Here is a 25,926-nt window from a genome sequence, read left to right on the forward strand (position 1 = left end):
TAATTTTTTTGTATTGGATTTTAAACAAAATTGTTGTAGCACTAGGAAATTTAAAGGGAACCTCTATTTGTCAATAGTTATTTAGCAAACTAGATATACTGTATTCTTGAGTTTAAGGTAAAAATATAATCTAAAAATATGAAAAAAGTAACTCCAAATAGACTTATGGCAAGAATTCCTAATTTATTAAACTAAGTAGGAGGGCTGTGTAGAATATTAATTCATTAGCCAATAATTTTTCTATTAGTTTTTTAAATTGTTATATTTAGTATACTTCTCATTAACATTTCATTCTGATTAGGCAAATATTCTGAGCTACCTTCCTCAACCTGATGCTTTCCCATAGTGTGATTAGAAGAGTTGTGGACTATGAAAAGCTATTCTTACAGGATAATTAAACCTGCATTTCTTGCTTTTTTAAAAAAAAAAAATTTATTTTTATTTTATTTAACATACAAACATTTAAGACATCATATAATACAACATTGAACATTTACAATTTATATATTTACAAGATTTATTTTTTACAATTCTATTTGCTATACCTTTTTCTTAACTTCTACCCAGTTGTATATTTTTCCCCACACTTTGTAATAGTCCTTATTTTTTTGGTTTTGTATCTCGTATGTTAATTTGCTAAATTTGGCGCAGTCTAATATTTTTTTAATCACCATTTCTTCGTTTGGAGTCTTTTCTTGTTTCCATACTTGTGCATATGCTAATCTTGCAGCAGTAAGAAAGTGATTTATTAAGTAGTAATTTTCTTTACTATGTTTGCCTCTGATTATGCCTAATAAATACATTTCCGGTTTTATCTCGAGTTTATAGCCCAGTATTTCTTCCATCCATGTCCGAATTTGGATCCAAATTTTTTTTGCTTCCTTACATTGCCACCATTTCTTGCTTTTAATAATGGGGGTTTTAGTGTTTTTTAAATTATTAGATTTGTTCTTACATTGTCTTAGTTATTGTTGTGAGCCGCCCCGAGTCTATGGAGAGGGGCAGTATACAAATCTAATAAATAATAATAATCATAATCATAATAATAATAATCATAATAATATTTACATTTTTGATAAACTCATTCAATGAATCTAAGCTCTGCAAGGTGAGATATCATGAATAAATATAATATTAAAGAACACCTGTCATTTCAGATCGAACAGGCAGTACTTGTTAGCGGGCATCCATTCACCTGCTGCCTACTACGTCCCTTACTTTGTTGTGTCACTGCCACATCAGCAGCCGTCCCATTAAACTGAATGGAAGTCAAGGAGGAGGCGCTGCAGGAAAGAGATGACAGTTGCTCTTTAAAAATTATGACTTAAATCCAGTTGATTTTTACTGATGATTTAAATCAACTTGATTTAAATCAAACCCATTCTGGAAAAGGATTATATTGCTTGGGGTATGGCAGTGGCACATACTGGTTTTTGTTATCTGCATGAATTTACCAATATGTACAGACACAAGTTCCTTATCAGTAAAATTCTCAGATGGCTCAGCGGAAGATGTGTAATGTAAAAGATTTCTTGCCTTTATTTTATATCTAGATTAAGATGGCTACTAAGTTTTCCAGTCGACCCAAAGCCGATACATTGAGGACAAAACCTGTTCTCCAAAAATCTACAATTCAAAAAGAGAATAGACAAAAGGAGTTTAATAAGCGCAGGCAATTTGGAGAAGTTGACAACGCTACTTCTCAGCTGGGCAAAGGAAGAAAAGCTTGTGTGCCAAAGCCAAGTAAGTAAAAGCTTTTTAAATATTAACCAAGACTTGTTTTCAGTTTTTATCTTTGTTGTCTTTCCTAAATTTACTAAGTTATTTTATTATCTTTTTCAATACAACAAGTCTTCAGGCAGGTTAAGAAAAGGTTTCATTTCTAAGTCTATCCTTGAGCTGAATTTGTACCTAAACTGTTACTTTGTGAAATGTTTCTCTTATTATGAACTGCTGAAAACAGGTGTGCACAGACCCTGAGTGGGATGGGAATTGCCGGTGTCTGCAAATGGAGAGACATGCAAGAGGGCTCTGTCTATGACAGTGATGGTGAACCAAAGGCACACGTGCCCTATGTCAACTCCAGCATACATGCATGTGCTAGACAGCTGGCTTCTGGCCTTGGGGAAGGCCCTTTCGCCCTCCAGAGGCTTCCCTGAAAACCCAGAGTGCGAAAAACCTCCCAATGGGCAAAGAGAAAGGTCATAAAAATGGATTTCCGGTTTGCCCGTTGTGCTGTTTTTTGCACACCGGAGGCTTCATAGAAGCTTTCTGAAGCCCCAGAGTGTGAGAAATGGCACAATGGGCAAACCAGAAGCCTGTTTTTCCCAACTTCCAGTTTGCCGATTTGGCTGTTTTTTCACCGTCCCAGGCTGCAGCTTAGGGTATGTGTGCATGCGTGGGGGGGGGAGGGAATGGGTGTTGGCACATGCATGTGTGCTAATACATGCACACACACCCTTTTGGCACGCAAACCACAAAAGGTTCGCCATCACTGTTCTATGGCAACTTGCCATGAGGGACTCGGCATGGCCTACTTGCCGTTGCCACCTTGCTGCAGCCATTTCACCATGGAGCAAGAGTTACACTAATATCCAGGACAGTGCCTCCATTCTTCCTCAAAACTTTGGGTCCTTGGTTGCCAAATGAGATGTAAACGTTTCAGATCATCCTTGTAAAGGAGGTGGGATATTCTAGCAGATTTTTTTCATGTTTAATAGCCATGGTTTGAGTCGTTCAGTGGTGTTGACAGAGGAATCAGTGCAATAACAAACAATACCAGTCATCATCTCCTTGAAAAACATCCATCTACCTCTTCCAATCTATCACCTTTGACCAGCTACTGTGTTTTCCTTCTTTCACCAATCTTTGCACAAAGTTTCTGATGTTTTTACTGACTCCTGTTATTCTCTTATTATTAGCTATTGCTTATTATATGCAGGGAATGTCACAAGAATTGAAATTCATTTTTAAACTAACTTTTATCTCAATTTCACTTTTATTGTGCTTTGCAAAATGGCATGTAAGCTTGGAAATGTATGAATAATCATAGCAGTGACAGGTTAGAAGAGAATATTGAAAAATTCACAAGAACACATATGGAAGTGAAGGAATCTAGAAACTAAAATTGTGATTCATGTTATGAACGAGGCAGAGCACACAACTTATAAGGCATAGGAGGAGCTGTAAACCCAATTGCCAGTGTCATGTCCAGGTCTTCTTTTGATATTCCAGGGGGTGGCTGGAAAGTGAATCTCTGTAGGAGGCTGGTAAAGAACAAAAAGAGCTCCATTTTGGCAAGAGTTTCACCTAAGCAGATTCTTCGACCTGAAACCAATGAACAAAGATGGGGAAACTGGTTTCAGTGGTTCTTCAATAGCACTTTGTAGTTCTTACCATGAAATGGTGGCTCAGAGATGACAAATCACATGCATGAAATGAATTTTACAATAGAGATTAATTTAATGTCTCAGGGGTAATTGAGTAGCTTCGGAAACAAGGATATATAATAATAGGCTTTTAATTTAAAGGCAAAAAACCTTCACCGGATTATGATATCAGAGGGTCTCAAACAGTAAAGAATAGTGATTTTTATAAAACAGATATTTTTCTTTAATGAAAGAGTCTTTGACATTAAATAAACTTAATTAGACTAGCATGGGAAGGCTGGCTATTTATAAGTGGGGACAATGATGGTGGATTTTACAAAACAAGGAGTTAAGAATACTATGAGCTTGTGTACTTGCCTGTGATTATGGAAAGCCAGCTGAGACTAAAAAGTTTTAAAAATGGTAGAAAAATACAAAAGGAAAAAAAGTCTACTTTGTTCTCATCATAGTAACTGTTAAACTTCTACTTTCTCATGACAGCAACCACAAGAAAAACTGCGAACCTGGAGAAGGAGCCTAGAACAAATTTCTGATAAGGGCATTTCAAGATATTTATTTTCAAGCATTTAAAAAATGACTGGAACGTTTTAAAAAAGAATTGGAGGAAAGATTTGCTGGGACTGAAAAAAAATCTGAATAACCAAAAAGAAAAAAGAAAATTAAGAAAATCTCTATCCTGGGTGATCCAAGTGATGCCACAGCTACCCCTTCTAGGTGCCTGGAGGTTGCAGAGGTCTGGATGGGGGACAAAAGGCTTCAGTTGAACTCTGGGAAAATTGAATAGTGCAGAGAACCTCAACATCTGGTACTTTATCACCCTTAGATCTGGTGTGTGCGTGTGTGTTGCATTACCCCAGGTAGATTTAGTACAGAATCAAGAAATTGTCCTTCATTTGTGACTCCTTCTCAAAGAGTGGGTGGAAATTATGGCTAGGAAGGGCTTTGTGCAATTTTATGTTGTGCACCAGCTGCCCCTTAATCTGGATTGTGAGGCCCTGTGCATGATCACTCATGCCCTACTTATCTCTTGTTTGGATTACTGCAATGCCTTCTAAATAGGGCTACTTATTAAAAATGTTTGGAAGTTACAGCTGATGAGCAACATTCACAGCTCTGCCCCCTCCCCCCAACATGGCACATATAACACTACTGTTGCAGGATCTGCGTTAGCTACCAGTTTGCTTCTAGGTCCAATTGAAGCTTCAAGCTGATTACTTTTAAAACCCTATATGTCAAGTGTCCAGGGTATTTTAGGAATTGTCTCAACCCAAAGGAACTAGCGCATTACATTCACTCCGGTGGAAGAAGCCTGCTGCGGACCATGTCTACTAAAAAATTCTAGCAGGTGAAGTCAAAGAGAAGAGACTTTTCTGCTGTGGCCACAACCCTGTGAAACACTCTACCACCAGATATAAGAACTGCCCCCACCTCCAGGAAGGATACTAAAACTTGGTTCTGTTGGTTGATTTGGGGCCACTGGGAAGGGGATACCCACAACTGAAGGTGGTTTATTTATTCATTAAATTTATATGCTGTTTATCTCCCAGATAGGAAAACACTTGGCAGATTACCGAACCTAAAAATAGACAGCAAATAAATACATAAATAAGTGCATAAACATGCATAGTAAATAATAAGGTTGATGCATGAGAAAATTATAGATCTATTGGAAAATTATCAAAGGAATGTTAAAATCAAATCAGAGACCAATTAATAGCAGAAGGATATAGTTGCCCTACTTATAGTTTTCAGAAAAAAATAATATGGATAAAGGCTTATAATATGGAGTAAAATGAAATGTACTGATAATGAAAATGGTTCTTTTCATTCATGGAGGAATGTTTGATGAGTTGGATAGATTTTGCTGAAATTGTAAATTAACCTTTTTGATTAAATAATTTATATTTTTATTTATTCAGGACTGAAAACCTCTTATGGACCTTTTGTATAAAAATAAAAAATGAACTTGTGAGTTATGTTTTCAATAATTAGGCAGGATAGAATACAGAAAGAAGCAGAATATGACTCAATTTTAGAGAGAGGTTAAAATATATTTGTACAGTGGTACCTCTTCTTAAGAACACCTCTACTTAAGAACTTTTCTAGATAAAAACTGGGTGTTCAAGACTTTTTTGCCTCTTCTTAAGAACCATTTCTTAAGAACCCGAGCCCAGGAAAAGTTCCCAGGAAATTTGACAGCGGCATGAAGTCCTGGCCAATTTCCTGCCATTTCCCGCTTTAATCCAGGCCATCTCGGGCTTTTCTGGGCTGCCAGAGGAGTCTTTCTGTGGCGCTTAAGGAGGCTTTGGAAGTCCAGAGCAAACAAACCATTTTCCTTTCTCTGGGCACTTGGAGAGAGAATAAACCTCTGCCAGTGCTCAGAGAAAAGAAACACTCACTTCGCTCTGGGCAGCCGAGGAGTCAGCACAGTGAAGGAAAGGTGGCGGCTACAAAGCGAGTGAGCGAGAGGAGAGGGGAGCCCTTCAGCATGGAAAGAAAGAGGCAACAGGTAACAGCAGCAGCAGACAGTGTATGGGAGGTAGCCTCGGGCCGGGTGTATGGGAGGCGTGTGCTCCTCCTCACCGCCTCAGAGTCCCTCTTTTTTTTTTTAAGCCTTAAAGTTTTGGATTCTTTTTATTCCCCTTATCTCAACTTCTTCCTTTGGCAGTGACTCTCCTCCTCCTCCTCCTCCTACCCAAATTCTGAGCTTTTATTTCGTTCCTAATGAGTTTGCAAACATTATTTGCTTTTACATTGATTCCTATAGGAAAAATTGCTTCTACTTAAGAATGTTTCTACTTAAGAACCTGGTCACAGAAATTAAGTTCTTAAGTAGAGGCACTACTGTACATATAACTGCTATGAAGAATATTAAAAACCATTTCTTTAATTATTTTCCCTCTTCTTGCACTTTTTGTTTTTTTCCTCTGTTATTTCCTTTCTTTTCTTTTTAATCTCATTGTTTAATAGTTTGTATCAGCTTTACCTTCCTATTTAAAAGTTAAAAAATATACTAAAACGGATTGTCATTTACATTTCAGACATATAGAAATGTTGAACACTAATAATATCTATGACATAGATATCAAACATATCAAGAGGATAATATGATTGGACATATTAAGAAGAAATACACTAGCCATCACTGAATGAACAAAGCACTTATATGAGACTAATCACCTTTGGAATGAAATAGCCTTTGAAAGTTATATCCACTGTAGTTGCTCGTGCTACATTTGCTGGAACAATATCAGCAAATCTTTGAACTTCATGGATAACTGCATCAGTATAAGGCATTTTTGCTCGATGTTCAATCCTTGGCTGAGCAGATCCAATGATTCTTGAAATTTCTTCATATATTTTATCTAAGAAAATAAAACAATTATAAGATGCTTGTTAATGTTTTAATTTTGCATTAAATCTTGGATACATTTAACTGTGAAAGGTAAGTATCTTCTCCAAATTTAATTCCCAGCCAGATGTTTGTCAGAATTGTCAGAATTGTTTCTTTCTTCAAGCATTGGACAAAATTTATTTTTGCTAGTATGAGTACCTTATGGTGCTACAATAATGTTGATGCTTGAGCAGGCTACCTGCTGTTCTATGGTGCGTGGTGACTGGAGAATGGCACACTTGTCCTTGTAGCATCTCAGGATTTGCTGTGTGGCATTTACTTTCATATGGTGGGGGTTTATTTTCTGTTGATAGGCTCCTGTGGCCTACCCAAAGCAGCTTGATTTCCATGAGTTCTTTATTCTCTTGTAGCTCTTGTTTGTTTGTTTGTTTGTTTGTTTGTTTGTTTGTTTGTTAAAAACATGCACAAGATAGCAGGTATTGATAAAAACATAAACATAAGCAAAGTCGGTGCAGGTAAATCAGTAAAAAAAAATAGTAAAACTGCAGACTCCCAAAATCACGCAAAAGCATACCCTGTTCTTACATGATTTCTGGAGACCATGCAAAAGCAGGTCCTTATTCTCACATATCTCCACAGCCTGTAAAATGTTTGTAAGAATGGGGCATGCTTTCAGGGATAGTTCTCAGCTCTTGTTTAAATGTTGGTATGTCATCCAAAACATCATGGCATATCACTTTTGACATGCATTATCAAAGGTTCTTTTTCAATGGCCTTGCTCAGTGATGGCAAACCTTTTGGGTGCTAAAAGCCCATATGTGCATGCTGTCATGCACACACGTGTGCCCACACCCATATTTCAATGCCCCCCATGGGCCACATCCCAATGCTCATACATGAGCATTTCCTGGAACCTGAGGAGGGCAAAAACGGCCTCCCCATCCTCCCAGAGCCTGTTTCACGATTTCCAGTAAGCCCGGTGGGCCCGTTTTTTGCCCTCCCTAGGCTCCAGAGGCTTTTTTGGGAACTTGGAAAGGGTGAAAACACCCTCCCAGAGCATCCGTGCAAGCCAAAAATCAGCTGGCTAGAGCACAGATGCACAGTGGAGCTGAGCTAGGGGCACACATGCCATAGCTTTGCCATCATGGGCCTAGCTAAATGAATGTTGGAGGTAACAAAGACAACAAAGGAACTTGGGGGGGGGGGATTTCACACCATTCAACACATTACTCCTTGTCTGACAACAATTTCAGCCATTAAATTTTACTTTCGTAGATGACATGTTTCGTTGCATTATACCTTAATTTTACAAAATATTTGAATATTGAAATCCAACCAAATGAAAATAGACTAGACAAGACTAGACTAGACTAGACTAGACTAGACTAGAATAGAATAGAATAGGACACACAAAGAATTTGTCTTTGGTGCATATGCTCTCAGTCAGCTGAAGGGAAAATATACATTTGTCAAGAATCATGAGATACAACACTTAATGATTGTCAAAGTGCTTACTCTGAATATCAGGATATTTCATCATTAGTAGTATGGTCCAGCGCAATGTGGTTGAAGTCGTGTCCATCCCAGCATTAAATAGGTTATTCACAACAGCAATTAGGTTTTCATTATGAAAATACCTTTCTGTTTTGTCTTTCTTCTCCTGCAATATATAAATAATCTATCTAAGCACATTCAGTATACTCTCAACAACTAAATAGCAGAAAGCTGGAGAACATTGAATAATAGAAACATCTCCCAGAATTTTGGATTTCAGTCTCCAGCTTTCTAAATCATTAAAAGGGATGGTGGAAATTGTAGTTCTAAACACCATAAAGTGCTGAGTTCCCTACAATTTGTGATTAAGACATTCATATAAATGGAAATAATGAGCATGAAATTCTTTAAAATGTCTTCAATAAATTCATATTTTCATAAAATCATAGGGTTGGAAAGGACCTTGAAGGTCTTCTAGTACAATCCCCAAGGAGGAATCTTCATTTTCTTCCTTATTTTTCCTGAAAATCCCAAGACTAACTTACAAAGGTAAATCACTGAGCTTTGGAATTCCTGGAATAAAACACTTCCTTACCTCTGCCTGTCGGACAAGAAATGAATCAATAAGGCTCCTCTGGTCATTTTCATCCAGAGCTTTGAGGTGTTCTATGAAAGTGGTCTTTATGAAACCATACAATTAATTTCTGTTATTCAGAACTATGTTACGAGCACCAAAAAGAAAACCAAACAGGGGGAACATATTATAGAACTGAAAAACACAAAAATGATAAAAAGAGTCACAAAGAAACCAGAATATTTTCATGTGCGCAATGTGAAGATTTTTATTAAACCTATTCATATTACAAGTGGGAAATGGTTGCATACAGTATATAAGACGTCAGGGCTTTTCTGTCATAGTGAACCTTGGAAAACATGGCATATTTATTAAAAATCCCACAGTACATTAAAGATAACACAATAAACGCACTATGAACTCTTTTTAAAATTGAAAAATAATTTACCAAGACAGGAGGGCTTCCTGCAAGCCGGACATTTTCATTGACTAACTTTATTAGTCTTTGAAATGTGGGGTCTTCATACTCATACCGCTTGCCAAGTACAATAGACACTATGATATTGCCAACAGCAGAATTCATAATTGCTGTATTCTCAAATGGTTGTCCTATATATTAAAATTAAACAAAGTTATTAAAATTAATTTACAGCTATGAAAGAACATCAGCTTTAAAAGATTGTTCAGCAAAGACTTCCCACCTTAGACCAGTACAATCATCTAGGAAACTGATAGCCAATGCTGGAGAACATGGAGATATTGGGCAAAAGGATATTAAATAGGATTCAAGTATTTGAGGTAGCTGTAGAGGTGGATTCTTAACTTTTCTGCAATAAATCTGTGAATGTTTAGCTCCAGGTGAATCATCAGAAGAGAACATCAACTTACCTTCATAAGATTCAAATGCTTTTATCAAGATCCTGCACTATTCAATTATTTTATCCTCTATAGTTCTCTTGCCCATTCCATAGTCCCGTAATGCAGATAAGGTAAAGCGGCGCATCATTTTCCAATTCTCCCCATGAGAAAAAAGGATACCTAAAGAGAAAGTGCAAAACTAAAAGATATATTTGCACTACTGAAAATTTTGCCTTTATAATGAAGAGAATGTTTATAGCAGTTGTTTTTCCCTTGTAGAGTCAGAAAGTTAGTGTGGGAAATGCATATGAAGTTTCATGTGAAGCTTTCCTGTAAATCAAAAAATTACAGACATTCCTGTTGGATTTCTATGTGATTTATGGTTTTAAGTGATTCTCTTCACCTCATCCAGTAGAGTCTATTCATAGCAGAACCGTGCTACAATGTATATTTGAGTACACGATACAATGACTCTAATATAAAACTTATGCTTTTATTTCTTCTTTTCTCATTGAACTTGTTTCATATTTACACAAATAAACAACTTAACAGTATAACTATATTTCTCTACACATCTGCTCTCTATGATGCAGATTCTCCAACAGTCAGCACATAAATCTCCAGAATTCTATCTTCCAACTGCCAAAAACTGATTTACATATCAATATGCAAATTACCTCTCTCTTAACATTCCATTCTCTTTTTCTCATGTTCTATGCTAACATACCCCTGCTGAAATAATTTACATTTGTTTGTTTTTTTCAAACTAAAACAATATAAATTCATTTCTTATTTCATTTGCATGGAAAAAACATTATTTATTTACATTTTCTTTACTGCTAGCAAATCCATCAAGTTTCTATGGCTTTCATTTAGTAATGACTTTGTAAATATATCAGCTAACGCTCTCTACATGGGGCTACCTTTGAAAAGTGTTCGGAAACTTCAGATTGTGCAGAATGCAGCTGCGAGAGCAATTATGGGCTTCTCTAAGTATGCCCATATTACTCCAACACTCCGCAGTCTGCATTGGTTGCCGATCAGTTTCCGGTCACAATTCAAAGTGTTGGTTATGACCTATAAAGCCCTTCATGGCACCAGACCAGAATATCTTCGGGACCGCCTCCTGCCGCACGAATCCCAGCGACCGGTTAGGTCCCACAGAGTCGGCCTTCTTCGGGTCTCGTCGACTAAACAATGCCGTCTGGCGGGACCCAGGGGAAGAGCCTTCTCTGTGGGGGGCCCCGACCCTCTGGAACCAGCTCCCCCCTGAGATTAGGATTGCCCCCACCCTCCCTGCCTTTCGTAAACTCCTTAAGACCCACCTCTGCTGTCAGGCATGGGGGAACTAAAACATCTCCCCCTTGCCCATGTTGTTTTGCCGTTTGATTGATTGACTGTGTGCCTGTTTTTTATATATATTGGGACTGTTTTATGAATTTATTAATTTTAAATTGTAATTAGATTGGTGGGCATTGGATTTGTTATTATGTACTGTTTTTTATTATTGTTGTGAGCCGCCCTGAGTTTGCGGAGAGGGGCTGCATATAAATCCAATTAATCTAATCTAATCTAAACACCCATTTGCAACCAAATGGCTTTTTTTTTTCCTGGTAGCTTTACCAATTTTCAAGTTCCATTTTTTTCCAATGAATCAATTTCTTCTGAAGCTGCCGGGCGGGATTCCGCTGGTGCAATCAAGGCGGCATGGTACGCGCATCTTGCCGCCTTGAGCACCACTTTGTAAGTCTTAATAAAAGCTCTTACAAGTGTTCGATCAGATTCAGACCTGCTCTTCCTCCATCGCTTCTCTAGACGTCTCTTTTGGCGTTTCAACTCCCGGAGCTCCTCGTTGAACCATGGGGCTCTACGGGGTCTAGCGCCACGGAGAGGTCGCAAAGGCGCAATCCGGTCGAGAGCCTTCGCAGCAGCCGTATTCCAGGCCTCTGCAAGAGACTCCGCCGAACTGTGGATGAGTGCCTCTGGAATAACCCCAAGCGCCGTCTGAAAGCCCTCTGGGTCCATCAGGCGTCTGGGGCGGAACATCTTCATTGGTTCCGCCTCCCTGCGGGGAAGGATTGGAGCCAGGAAGTCAAGCCGTAGTAGAAAATGGTCTGACCATGACACAGGCACTGCTTCTAAGCCCCTTAGTCTCAGACCATTGCTCAATTGCTCGGAAAGGAATACCATGTCAGGTGCGTGCCCCCCCTCATGAGTCGGACCCCGTACTACTTGAGTCAGGTCCATGGCTGTCATGGTGGCCATGAACTCCTGTGCCAACCCAGAGGTTTCGCCGAGTGACGGCAGGTTGAAGTCCCCCAAGACAATAAGTCTGGGGAACTCCACCGCCAACCCGGCTACCTCCTCGAGTAGCACAGGCAGGGCTTTTGACACGCAGCTGGGAGGCAGGTACGTGAGAAATAAGCCCACCTGAACCCCTAAGTCCAACTTCATCAAGAGTGACTCGCAACCCGCAATTTCCGGAGCAATGAGTCCACGTAGGCAAAGGCTCTCCCTGGCTATAATAGCCACTCCTCCCCCCCTTCCCTGGGGTCGAGGTTGGTGCCATATCTGAAACCCAGCTGGGCAAATTTCAGAGAGAAGAACACCTCCCTCTGGGCCCAGCCAGGTTTCAGTAATACATGCCAGGTCGGCCTCCTCATCCAGGATCAGATCCTGGATGAGGAGAGCTTTATTGACCACCGACCTGGCATTAAGCAGCAGCAACCTGAGTCCAGGGCCAGAGTTACACTCATCACCAGTACCCAAGATTGGGCTCACAGAGCTGGAACAAGGGACCGTTATTAAGCAACGGTCTCTTGTTCCCCTGGAACGGCTAGCTCTGTGACCCCCGCCATATCTGCCTCTCCCCAGCAACACAGGGATATTCCGGCCCTCTGCCACCCCAGAGATCAATGCCCCTTCCTCTCCTGTCTCCCGAGCGTCAGATGGGCCAAATCTATCACTCATACTACTGTCGCTCATCCCATCCATACCATACTCCCACCCACCCCAACCATCACACTCATACCAATCATTCATTCCATGCACAACATTGAATCTGCTCCAATCATCCATTAATTAGAGACCCCCCCCAATGTTAAAAAAGGATTAAATTAATAATAGATAAAAATGCTGATAAAATATGACATAGTATAAATACATATAAATAAAAATAGAAAATTTCACAAGGTTAATAATTAATAGTATAAAATAATATAAAATGGTAAAAATGGTATAAAATCAGTTCTTAATATTAATTATTAGCTAATCATCGGTTAATCAGTCGGCCCACCTGTTTTTGCAAAAAATGGGGCACACAGAGGGTTTGGGAAGCCTGCAGAGTGCTCCTGTGAGTTGGAGGAAGGCAAAAACATTCCCACTTTTGCAAAAATGGCCCATTTTTCACCTTTTTTTAAAAATGAGGTGGGCAGAGGGCTTGGGAGGCCTGCAGAGTGCTCCTAGGGGCTGGGGGAAGCAAAAACGCCCCCATTTGTGCACAAAAAAAAAAAGTTTTCACAAAAATGGGACTCTGAGCCAGGGCTTCTGAAGGCCAAAAATGGCTGTATTTGGTGTATAAGACCCACCAACATTTCCACCCTCTTTGGAGGGGAAAGGTGTGTCTTATACTCCAAAAAGTACGGCAAATCTGGGGAATACTGAAATGAATTAGGACCATAGGCTAGTAGAGGGAGAATTCATCTTCACAATAGTGGAAGTTTGCACAAAATGCTGAAGCCAATTATTAGTTCATTACATCATATAATGAATCATCACCCATGGCCTATAAAGAAAGTCCTTGGAGGGGATCGAGAATAAATTAGAATCCCCGCCCTCGTCTGTTTTTAGATGGCTTTCTTCTTGGAGGCCTTAGTTTCTCTCTTAGTAATTTTTGTTATTATTAGTGATTAGTGTTGTTATTTTATTATATTGTATTTAACCTTAACACTGTTAAAAAGAGAATTATCAAAAGTTTAGTGGTACATAAACCCCACTAACCAAGGAAGTCAGTGAACGAATTAACGGATGTATTTATTACACATGCTGTTAAATAAGAAAATCCAGCCTTCTCCAAGGTCTTATCTGCAGCACAGAGACTTCTATATTGAACTACATCTCCCACTATGCTTTATTACAGCCAATGGAGGCTACAAATAAAAAGCCATACACTTTCACTGCCTCACTAAGATTCTGCACGATGTCAAGCAAGTGATCCTCTGTCTTTCCTCCAAGAGGTGGAGAGAAAACAAAGGCTAAGAAACTTGTTTTTTTCCATTTTGGCATCCACAGTGCTGATATTGGAGTTTTGACTAACTTCCAGCTGGGAACTGCTGTTTTTATTACTGCTACTCAAAACAGATCCTCCCAGTTCATACTGTCAGGAATCTGGAAAGTCACTGGACTCACATCACACCCTGAAGAACAAAGTTCAACAGAGAAAGCAATGGACCAGACTACCATCAATTATACCACAAAATTTTCTTCTTCTTGAAAGCAACAGAGAGCTCTCATATACACACATGAATTCCTCTTTACAAGATAGCCCGAACCGTTAGTGATCCGCTGGTGATGTAACGTTGGCATCACGGATCCTGTTCTGTCATTTTTTCCCTGATTTTTCAGTGAATTTTCATGCCTTCACATGTCCCAGCGACCGATTAGATCGCACAGAGTTGGCCTTCTCCAGGTCCCGTCAGCCAAGCAATGCCAACTGGCAGGACCATGGGGAAGGGCCTTCTCTGTTGCAGCTCTGATCCTCTGGAATCAAGTCCCCCCGGAGATTCATACCACCCCCACCCTCCTGGCCTTCCGAAAGGCTCTAAAAACATGGCTGTGCCAGCAGGTCTGGGGCCGTTGAGCGACAACGCTTTGCTCCAGCTAGTAGTATGAATGATAGATTAGTGTTTTCCTCTATTGGGGTTTTAAATTTTATATTTGGTTTTATTGTTATATGCCGTCCTGTGTCCATCAGGAGAAGGGCAGCTTCTAAATCTAAACCTGAATCTGAATCAATCAATCAATCAATCAATCAATAAATCAATCAATGTTTTTGGATGTCTTCTACTCATTCTCTGATATAAAAACCCTCTCGACCGCCCCCAGGTTAATATTCATCTTTATTTCTTCTCCCGAAGCACAGCTGATGAGCTCCTCAGCTGTGTTTCGGGCTGAATCCACTTTCCAAGCATGTGTGGAATTGAAATTGCACAAGGGGATGTGCGCACACACAAACATAACAAAACACTGAGATGTGAACCAGTGGCAAAAGTAAGTGGAACCCACGCCTGTTATGGACGTAGTATGACATTGGACGGGATGTCTTTCAAGTTTGTAAAGCTGTTGGTCCACAGCTCTTTTTTTGTTTTGGTGACCCCAATGACTCGATATATTGCCAATTAAAATATGGCATTATTTTTTTCTTGATGGTGGAAAGAAGACACAGGAAGGCCAAACACTCAATTTTTTCTAAAATTCTCTAACTGAGCCCAACATTTTGGTTCTTAAGTGAAACATTTGTTAAATGAGTTTTGACTCATTTTATGACTTGTCTTGCCATGGTTAAGTGAATCACTGAAGTTGTTAAGATAGTAACACGGTTGTTAATGGAATCTGCCTTCCCCACTGGCTTTGCCTGTTAGAAGGTCACAGAAGGTGATCCCGTGTTCCCAAGACATTGCACTCCTCATAAATATGAATCGGTTCCCCAGCATCTGACCATGTCACCATGTGGAATATTACAACGGTCATAAATGTGAAAAATGGTTATAAATCACTTTTTCCAAATCTTGTAACTTCGAACGGTTAGTAAATGAACTGTTGTAAGTCCAGGACTACTTGTACAGAAAATCAGACAGGCAACCCTGTAATTCCCATTCACATTTTCTAAAATAGAGTTGCCATACATTACTTGCCATGAGGCATGCTGCTCAAATCTGACAGGATTTTAAACCCAGAGCATCAGGTTAGTTTGTCTCTGTGTTGTACGTACAACCACTAAATGCTTTGTAATATCTAAGATTATTACAAACCGGTCAGTCCTAGAGGAGACCAACCCTGACTCCTCTTTAGAAGGCCAGATCCTGAAGATGAAACTCAAATACCGTGGCCACTTAATGACAAGGAAGGACTCACTGGAGAAGAGCCCAATGCTGGGAATGATTGAGGTGAGGGAATGAGGTGGCTGGATGGAGTCACTGAAGCAGTCGGCGTGAGAGTAAATGGACTCCAGGGGCTGGTAGAGGACAGGAAGGTCTGGAGGAACGTTGCCCATGGTGGGGTCACAATGGGTTGGCCATGGCTTCACAATTAACAACAAAATGACAATATACCTGGTTCGATATTATTTCTTTGCTCTCTGATAATTTTCTCCCATAATCTCTTGCTCTTTTTTCCTCAAATCATTCAATACTTTGAAGCGTTAAAAACCTAGAGGCCTTTCTTCAGAAAATCCATCCCTATGTTTCTCTAAAAACAAGACCCTGACTTATATTTTTTTGAACCACGAAATAAGCACTTGGCCTTATTTTCAGAGAGGTCTTATTATTTGGGGGTGCATGGAAGAAAACAGGGCTCCTCTTGCCGTCTTACCTGATTTCCAGCTCTGTCTCCCTAACCTTAACCAGAGGAAAAGGTATTTTCAGGGAAGGACTTGTTTTCGGGAAAATACAGTATTTAGCTTGGGTAATAGAAAATTGCCAAAACACCACACATTAGCCTATTGAATTACTGTACTAGTTCATTGACTGATCAGTGAAACAGGCAATTACTCCCAACCAGGGCTCAATGCTACCTTTGTTCTAGTTTTCTAGAACTGGGACCCAACCTTGTCAACTTTAAGGCTTGTGGACTTCAACTCCCAGAATTCTCACAGCCAGCACATGCTGGCAGGAGGAAATCTGGGAGTTGAAGTCCATGAGTTTAAAAATGGACAAGATTGGACACCCTTGTATCTAGAATCATAAAAACCTGTCCAACTAAGAACAAGGCTTGTTTGTTCAAGGAAGAGGACCCAAAACAGCCATTTTTGTAGGCTCTGCAAGAGCACAACATTTCCTTATATCAGTTTTGATAAAACTGCCAGGTATTCAAGCAAGCACTTAAGAGAAAGCAAGGAGATACATGGCGGCAAAATTCTCAGAGATCTTCTGGGCTGAACTCCAATATTTTTTTTTTTAAAGGTTCTACCACCACTAAGCTATTTTAATCTTAGAATGTGCTTGTTTGCAACAAGAAGCCATCAGTGCAAACAACAATGAAACAATTAAGATTTGGGTGCTCTTTGAAAGCATGCAAATTAAAGGACGGGGAAACACCCATGAACTCTCCTGGACACAGGAGCAAAGAAATGAAGGACGGAGCAAAATTGCAAAACCTCACAGGGAAGGAAACACGTGTTTCAAGCTGGAGACTAAAGCTCTAATATTTCTCAGTTAAAAATAAATCCCTTAAATGGGATGGCTTATGGGAAATTGTATTTCAGAGGGGTTTTTTAAGGGGGGGAGGTGGAAATAGTACCTCACTATTATTTCAGCGGCCTTAGGGCTGCACAGCCTATTTATTTGCAGCCACTTCTGAAGCCAGCAAATGGGCAGCGTGATTATAGGTTCCCCCTTCAGGGCATGCCAAAGCACATATGTGCCGTGAGATTTCAAACAATCAGCACAAGCAAAAGGTTGCAGCCAAATTAAATGGGTGGAGACGCCGTTCCACAACCTTGGAATCTGCTCATAGGATATAGGAAAATATGACCAGAGTTCCCCCCCACACACAATGAATAAAAGGGGATGGGGGGAGGGAAAGGAGGAGGGGAGCTGGGAAGAGCATGGCTCAGTAAACACAAAAAATCCAATTCAGAGGGGATATAAATGAGGCCACAACACTGGAAAACAATACCAAAGCAAGGGGGGGGGGGGATATGTACCGTGCTAGAACAGCCTTCTTCCATCTCATGGCTTGGGATGACGGGAGCATTGATTCCACCACCTGGAGAGCACCAAGCTGGGGAAAGCTAAAGCCAAGGTTTGAAACCTCGCTGCCTTCCCTTTACCCTGTGATGCCAGAACAAAACAGTCATCCAAACTAGAAATGCCTGCAGCAGGTCATTCCCCCTTCAAGGTCGGTCAGCAGGCAGGCAAAAGAAGCGGCCGATTCATTCATCACACTTCCCTTCTGTTTATACAAGCAGGCTGACACCCATGAGGCGAATTGTCCCGCTCCACTCCCATCACATCCCTGGAGTTTCAGTCCTGTCAAGCAGTCCACCTGCTCTTCACCTGAAACAAAACCCAGGCACCATCCAGGCACTGAAATCACGTCCTTCAGGCTGTGACATCAGTCCGTTACCATGGGAATGAGGAGGACGTTGAGAACCCAGCGTTACAGAACTGCTGCAGGATCAATCAGCGGAGCCTGCTTTTTTCCCAACGCACAACACGGTCCAGATTTTCTCTCTTACGCTCTTAAGGCAAAAAAACCTGTCCTTGAAGAAAAGCCACGTTGGGGTGGGTGGTGGGGTAGAGGATACGGCAATTTAAATGTACAACAAGGACCTAAGATGAGCAGCAAAGCAGTTAATATACTGGGCATACAGAAATTCCCAGGTTCAACCGGGAGCATTATTATTATTATTATTATTATTATTATTATTATTATTATTATTATTATTATTACTACTATATTTGTATGCCACCCTTCTCTGAAAACTCGGGGCGGCTCAGAGTAAATATAAAAACACAGCGTACAGTACAAATCTAATGCATTTTTTAAAACTATAGCTAAAAATCCTATGCATTACTCAATCAAACGGTAGAATCACACCAGCATTGACTAACCAGCACTGCAAAACTGACATTTTGCCGAGTGCTGTTGTGGGTGGGAACAATAGGCTTGAGATGGCTAGTCAAGCTATCTGAGTCAGTTTACAACAGATGCTTCAGGTGCTTGTTCAGCTAGATTGAGGAGCACCATCATTCCCAAGATGGGGAGTTAAATAAAGGCTATAAACTATAATTAGAAAAGAAAATTAAGGCTTAGAAAGCCTCAATGCACCAAACATAGAAACATAGAGAGATTGGTGGCAGAAAAAGACCTCATGGTCCATCTAGTCTGCCCTTATACTATTTCCTGTATTTTATCTTAGGTTGGATATATGCTTATCCCAGGCATGTTTAAATTCAGTTACTGTGGATTTACCAACCACGTCTGCTGGAAGTTTGTTCCAAGGATCTACTATTCTTTCAGTAAAATAATATTTTCTCACGTTACTTCTAATCTTTCCCCCAAGTAACCTCAAATTGTGCCCCCCTATTCTTGTGTTCACTTTTTTCACCAAGCTCTGGAAATGTTACCCAGGTTCCTCCTTGACAAGTAACACAAATATTAACAGCCCTGAAAGTTAGTGGTGGTTATTCATTTCCCCCCACCACCACAAATGAAAAGCTAATATTTTAAGGATGCCATATTGAACAAAAAAAGGTCTGTTTTCACACAATCCCTGTTTTACATCAAAACCAAATACTGTACACTGGAGGAGGAACATTCGTGAGTTGATGCTGTCAAGCAGTCCTCGTCAACTGGGGATTAATACCAGTGGGGGAAGAGAAGTTAGGGTAGGGAGGGTTGAGCGCTGCGGTTTAAGGAATTGTGGTTTTAACCCTGCTGTTCTGTTCGAAAAAAGTTCCTAATGTTATGTTCCCGGGTCACCCTGACCCGGACCGAAAACTCTTCATTTGCAGTGCTTATGTTTGGTCTTTTTGAAAGCTTTTTTCACCTGGAAACATGTTTGAACATTTCTGCACACAATGGAATGAAAATTGAACTGAAAAAATTAATCCTTATTGGTTTATTTTGCACATAAATGTGCCTCCCCCCCCGTTTTTGTGAAAGTTTTTTCAATTTATGGATAGTTTTGCTTGCAAAATCCATTCTATTTTACTAAAGTTGGTGTGGGATTGGTAGCTTGAACATTTCTGCACACAATGATATGAAAATTGAACTGAGAAAATTAATCCTTATTGGTTTATTTTGCTCATAAATGGCCCCCCATGCTTATACTCAAATAGGCTTATACTCGAGTAGGCTTATACTCGAGTATAAAATGATATGGTCTTATATTCAAAAATAAACCAATAAGAATCATTTTTTTTCAGTTCATTTCTATTTTTCTTATGTTTAGGATTGTTCAATTTAGTATATCAAAACTTTTGAGTTTATTGATAATTTTGCCTGCAAAATGCATTCTATTTTACTATTCTATTTTGGTGTGGGATTGGTAGCTTGAACCTTTCTGAACATAATGATATGAAAATTAAACTGAAAAAATGATCCTTATTGGTTTATTTTGCTCATAAATGGGCCCCCATGCTTATACTCAAATAGGCTTATACTCGAGTAGGCTTATACTCGAGTATAAAACAATAAACCAATAAGAGTCATTTTTTTCAGTTCATTTATATTTTTCTTATGTTCAGGATTGTTCAATTTAGTATATCAAACCTTTTGGGGGAAAATTCCTTAGGGATTTGTAGCCTTAAAAAATATAAATTGACACGAAATTCAGAAAGGATGGGGGGAGGGGCTTTTTGATCAAAATAAAAATATAAGTCTCAATTTTTCCAGTTCAATTTTCATATCATTATGTTCATAAATGTTCAAACTAGTTTTCCAGTTGAAAAAGTTTTCAAAAAGATTAAATTCAAGTACCTAAAAAAAATATTTTTGGTCCTGTCATATACGAACAGAAACAGATTTGAAGTTATGATTTTTTTTTGCCCAGAAAACAATTAGCCACCACCCCAAAAATATTTTTTGATGACCAGCATTGTTAAATTGAGTAAATGAATGCCTAAGATTTTAAAGAATATTTCGGATTTGGAGCATAAAAAAATAAAAAGTGAAAATGATTGCAAGCAGCCGAGGGGGGGGGGAGGCCTTATTTCTGATGTTAAAAAACCAGTAAGAATCATTTTTTTCAGTTCCTTTATATTTTTCTTATATTCAGAAATGTTCAAGCTACCAATCCCACACCAACTCCAGTAAAATAGAATGGATTTTGCAAGCAAAACTATCCATAAATTGAAAAAAAATCACAAAAACGGGGGGGGCGGCACATTTATGTGCAAAATAAACCAATAAGGATTAATTTTTTCATTTCAATTTTCATATCATTGTGTGCAGAAATGTTCAGACTACTTTCCAAGTGAAAAAAGTTTTCAAATTGACCAAACATAAGCACTTCAAATGAAGTGTTTTCGGTCCGGGTCGTATGTGACCCGAACATAACATTAGGAACTTTTTTTGCTCAGCAAAAACTAAGCCCCCCACCCCCCCAAAAAAATTCTCATAGAGAGAACCCCTGAAATGATGAAAAGTCATGAAATTTCAAGTTTCAGATATGCAGGGAAAATTTTTTACAGGGACTCAAACTTGGCTTCGGGTCGCATACGACCCGAACAGAACAGCAGGGTTAAATAACTATTTTTAAGATTTGCTTTGCATTGCCCAGAGATTTAATATAACTCAGACTTTGCAAAAACAGCAAATACATTTAGATGCCATGAGAGTGCTAGTGATAAAATGTTAACAAGGAAGATTTTTTTGGATGAGAATAGAAAATAAAGGAAGGAAAGACAGCGGCATAAAATTATGTATCCTTCATCAGTCCATTCTAGAATGAATCCCAATTTAAAATGTAGCTGGTCTTTTGCATTTATTGCCAGGGCAAATATACATAAATGCACCATTCTTTCCACTAAAGGATTTCAATTCATAGCCTAAAGATTCAAATTAATTCAAATTAATATCTTGTTAAACCATGGATGAAAATGGTGTTAAGAGGAAAAAATATATAAAATTATTTGTTTCTATCTATCTATTCAATTAGGTACTCAAGGTAGTTAAAAAGACAAAAAATAAAACATCAAAACAAAATAAAAAGTCAAGACATACAAAACAAATACCAGCATAACCATTTAAAATTTGGTAAAAGAGATTCACCTTAATTGCTCTTTTGGAATGAGAGAAAATATGAATCCAATGTCCAAACCACTTACCATTTCTAGCACTATTTGGTTTGGGTTAAGGCACCAAGCTAGGAACTGAGAGACTATGAGTTCAAGTTCTGCCTTAGCCATGACCCTTAGCTGGGTGACTTTGGGCTGGTTATTCTCTCAGCTCAATCATCTTATAGGGTTATTGTTGTGGGGAAAATAGGAGGAAGACGGTATGCTGGATATGTTCGCTGCCTTGAGTTATTTGCAAAAATAATAAAGGTGGGAAATAAGTAAATAAATAAGGCCTTGCTTTGACACAAAGATGACGCCCCGAGTTTTCGGAGAGTTGTCATGTTATTATTATGACAATACATGGAACCTTGTGGTTATGACATATACAACCTCTAGATCACTATTTCCCAACCTTGGCAACTTGAAGATATTTGGACTTCAGCTCCCAGAATTCCCCAGCCAGCATGGAGTTGAAGTCCAAATATCTTCAAGTTGCCAAGGTTGTGAAACACTGCTCTAGATCTTAGTCAATTTGTCACGTGAGCTCTAGAGCATTAATTCTACCATATTTCCTAAACATTTATTTTCCTTTGCTTTCAGTTGGCTCACCCAATCCAACATGTTTGATGGTTAGCAAGTCTTCCCAAATCCAGTATTTTTCTGAGGTGTTGGGCCTACCAGATTAATGACAAAAATATATGCCAGCCACCACAGTGTATTGCAAATGAAAAGCAGGCATATTACAGGAAGTTATTATTACACAATATTTTCACCAGATACCAATTCAGATTCAATGTCGCAACGAGTATCAAAATCCAAGTATGGGTATGTCAAAGAAAATTGTATATGGCGCCCTGACTCAAAATGATTCAGACTCCATATAACATGTTGGTCTTTGACCCCAGAGAGGGAAATCCTGAATGCTTCTGAATTGTAGACAGAGTGACATCTGTCATTTTGAGAAACATCTTGAATCTGGAAAATAGCTTGTGGACTTTATGCTTATGAATGAAAATGTTTGATAAGACAGAATCCACAATTAAGCCTGAAACCTAGGAGACCAGATCGTCTGGTCAAAAGTCCAGCACCACCAAGCTACAAGAATGATGTTATGTGAGGTGGAAGCATTTTCGCTGGGAGCCAACCAAATGGTCTCATCAAAGCAAAGCCTTCTGGAAAATACTGGAAAAGGTCCACACTGAGGTACTTCAGCTGCAGAAGGCAACAGATCTGGAGCCTGATATGCTCTAATCTAGTTCAGAGATATATCCGATGTTTGGGACATCTCTTTAAGCATATTCATAGTTTTGAAGGTTTCTGGTCCATAGGAAGAGAGTTGTACTTTCCCTGGAAGTACAACAAGAAAGACAAATCTCCAAGTAGCTGGTTCACTGTCATATTTTAGTCCCAAGCAAGCAAACTGAAATTACAAGGATATTCTAATCGCAAAGGTGGTTAAATGCAAATACTTTTTCTTTGCTACAGTGAAAAATTTATTAGATTTATTGGCTAGAGGAAAGAAATAAAATAAATAAAACTCAAGGAAAAATATCTAAAAATGTAAAAATGCAAAGCAGTACGTTAATATAATAATTAAAAAGAAAGAAAGAAAGAAAATGGAAAATTCTCCGACTGAAAATTCCAAAAGAGCAGGGAAAGCAATTTCCCAAATGTTTGTTTCATGTTTTCTTTTGTTTTGTTTGTCATTGTAATGTTTATGTATGTATAAAAAATTAATAATTTTTTTTAAAAGGAGAGAGAGGAGTTTTTATGCATATGTTCTGGGAGTGCTCAGTAGTACAGAAATTTTGGACAGTAGTGCAAGATGAAATGAACAGGATGTTAAATATTAATTGGACAATTACAAAGGAAATGGCAGTACTGGCAAAAAAAAGGAGACTTAAGAGAATTTAAAGAAATAAAAGTAGCAGCATTGGAAAGCGCCCAAGCAGTAATTGTATTGGGTTGGAAAGAAGCAGCAAAATGGACGATGCAGAATTGGTATCGGTACATGGTGGACCACATTTGCTTTGAATTTATTTATTTATTTATTTATTTGTTTGTTTGTTTGTTTGTTAGTTAGTTAGTTACCGTAGTTAGTTAGTTAGTTAGTTAGTTAGTTAGTTAGTTAGTTAGTTAGTTAGTTAGTTAGTTAGTTGGATTTGTATGCCGCCCCTCTTCGAAGACTCGGAGGTAAAGATAAATATGTATAATGAAAATAAATTGAAAAAAACTGATGGAAAGATGGGAAATGGTGAGAGGTTATATGACAAGTAGAATTTGTGATCTAGCCATAAAGAATAAATTAGAATCACTCTTTGATATGTAAACAGAACGCAGATTCCAGCTTAGAAGAATATTAAAGATGTTAGTACAGACCCTCCAATTGGTGGTGGGGTATATATGTATGTTGTCAGGTGATGGGTGCACCTTCACAGGACACTGTTTTTATGTTGTATGTATGTAGTTTGTATGTTTTAACATTTAAAATTAATAAAAAAAATATTTTTAAAAAAGGAATAATTTTATTAGATTTCTATCACCCCTTTATTAATTCATAAGTAACTCAAGATGACAAACATACATAATAGTCCTTCCTCCTCCTATTTTCCCCACAACAACCCTGTGAGGTTGGCTGAGAAACAGTGACTGGCTTGATATCACCCAACAGACTTTCATGCCTAAGCAGAGGTGAAGTTCAACTTTTTCCCCCTACCGGTTCTGTGGGCATGACTTGGTGGGCATGGCAGGGGAAGGATATTCCAAAATCTCCATTCTCACCCCATTCTGGGGCCAGCCACTGGTGGCAATTGCCGGTTCTCCAAACTACTCAAAATTTACGCTACCGGTTCTCCAGAACCTGTCAGAACCTGCTGGATTTCACCCTTGCACTTAAAGGAGGGCTAGAATTCAGTCTCTCGGTTTCTGGGTCAGCACCTTAACCAGTATTTCGGCTATTTTTGTGGGTATTTTTGCTTCCGTGCATGCGCAGAAGCAAAAAATGGCAAAAATTGATGAAAACTTGTGAGTGTAAGATTTTGGCTGTTTTCGTGGGTATTTTTGCTTCCGCGCATGCACAGGCACAGGCACAGGCAATTTTCTGCTACCCGGATGGCGTCCCCCTATATGGGAGGAGGAGCTCATGACTTGGGGGGGGGGGGGTGCAGACCATTTACAGCTGCCGTCCAGTATCAAAATAGCAGATGCAATTCAGCAGAGGTTGACTGATTGTTTTCCAGAATACAGAATTAGCCATCCTTTAAATACTGCTATAGTGAATATAGGAATATATAGGAATAGTGAACATAGATTATGTTTTCTCTACAGGGACTCCCCAGGGTTAAGAACATCCAACTTATGGACAATCTGTAGTACAAAAAGGCTGCCCATTACTAAAAATGGCAAATGGCACGTTCTTCCTTATGCTGACAAAGCGCTGAAGCCATGCAATCTTTTCAGGAACTGCTGAAGCCACATGTTTTTAATATACAGCCTGTTTTCAGCAATTCTTAGAAGCATTCTGCTGCTTCAGTGCTTCAACGGCTCGAGGACAGTGTTAACTCCCATTTTTGGTAATAGGCTGTCCATTCGCAAGTATGAATTCTGACTTGTATACAAATTTGAGTAAAGATTGAGTTAGGAATGGAATTCATTCTTAACCTGGGACTAGCTATATTTCCGTTATGCACCCTGCATGACATGGATATGGACCAAACAGAATGGGCCAAAGGCCAGTCCTAGCCCCAATGCCTTTGTCCAACACTTAGAGCTGTGATGGAGAACCTATAGCATGGGTGCCACAGGTGGCACACAGAGCTGTATTTGAGGGTTCGCGAGCCGCTGCTCTAGCTCAGCTACAGCGCACATACCCTTGCTGGACAAATTTTCAGCTGGCCCTGCTCACACATCCCTTCCCTCCCAGAAGTCTTCATAAGGCCTGTTTTGGATGCCCGGTAAGTAGAGGGCTCACACAGAGGCTCAGCGAGGGCGTTTTTGGCCTCCGGTGGGCCTCCAGGGTGCAGCAGAGGCTGTTTTCACCCTCCTCAAGTTATTATTATTATTATTTATTATTATTATTTATTAAATTTGTATGCCATCCCTCTCCGTAGACTCGAGGCAGCATACAAATTTAATAAATAATAATAAATAATAATAACTTGAGGAGGGTGAAAACAGCCTCTGCTGCACCACGGAGGCCCGCTCAAGTGCCAAGAAAGCCTCTGAAGCCTGGGTTGGGAAAAAAATGAGTCTACC

The 25,926-nt window shown here is 39.3% G+C and overlaps 1 pseudogene; it reads right to left on the bottom strand.

Annotated features, from left to right (window-relative positions):
* Window positions 1–413: 413 nt before the first annotated feature.
* LOC139156630 (cytochrome P450 2K6-like) overlaps window positions 414–25,926 on the bottom strand; it is a 69,116-nt pseudogene continuing 43,603 nt past the window's right edge.

The sequence above is a fragment of the Erythrolamprus reginae genome, chromosome 1, assembly GCF_031021105.1.
Source record: "Erythrolamprus reginae isolate rEryReg1 chromosome 1, rEryReg1.hap1, whole genome shotgun sequence".
NCBI classification, from domain to species: Eukaryota; Metazoa; Chordata; class Lepidosauria; order Squamata; family Dipsadidae; genus Erythrolamprus; species Erythrolamprus reginae.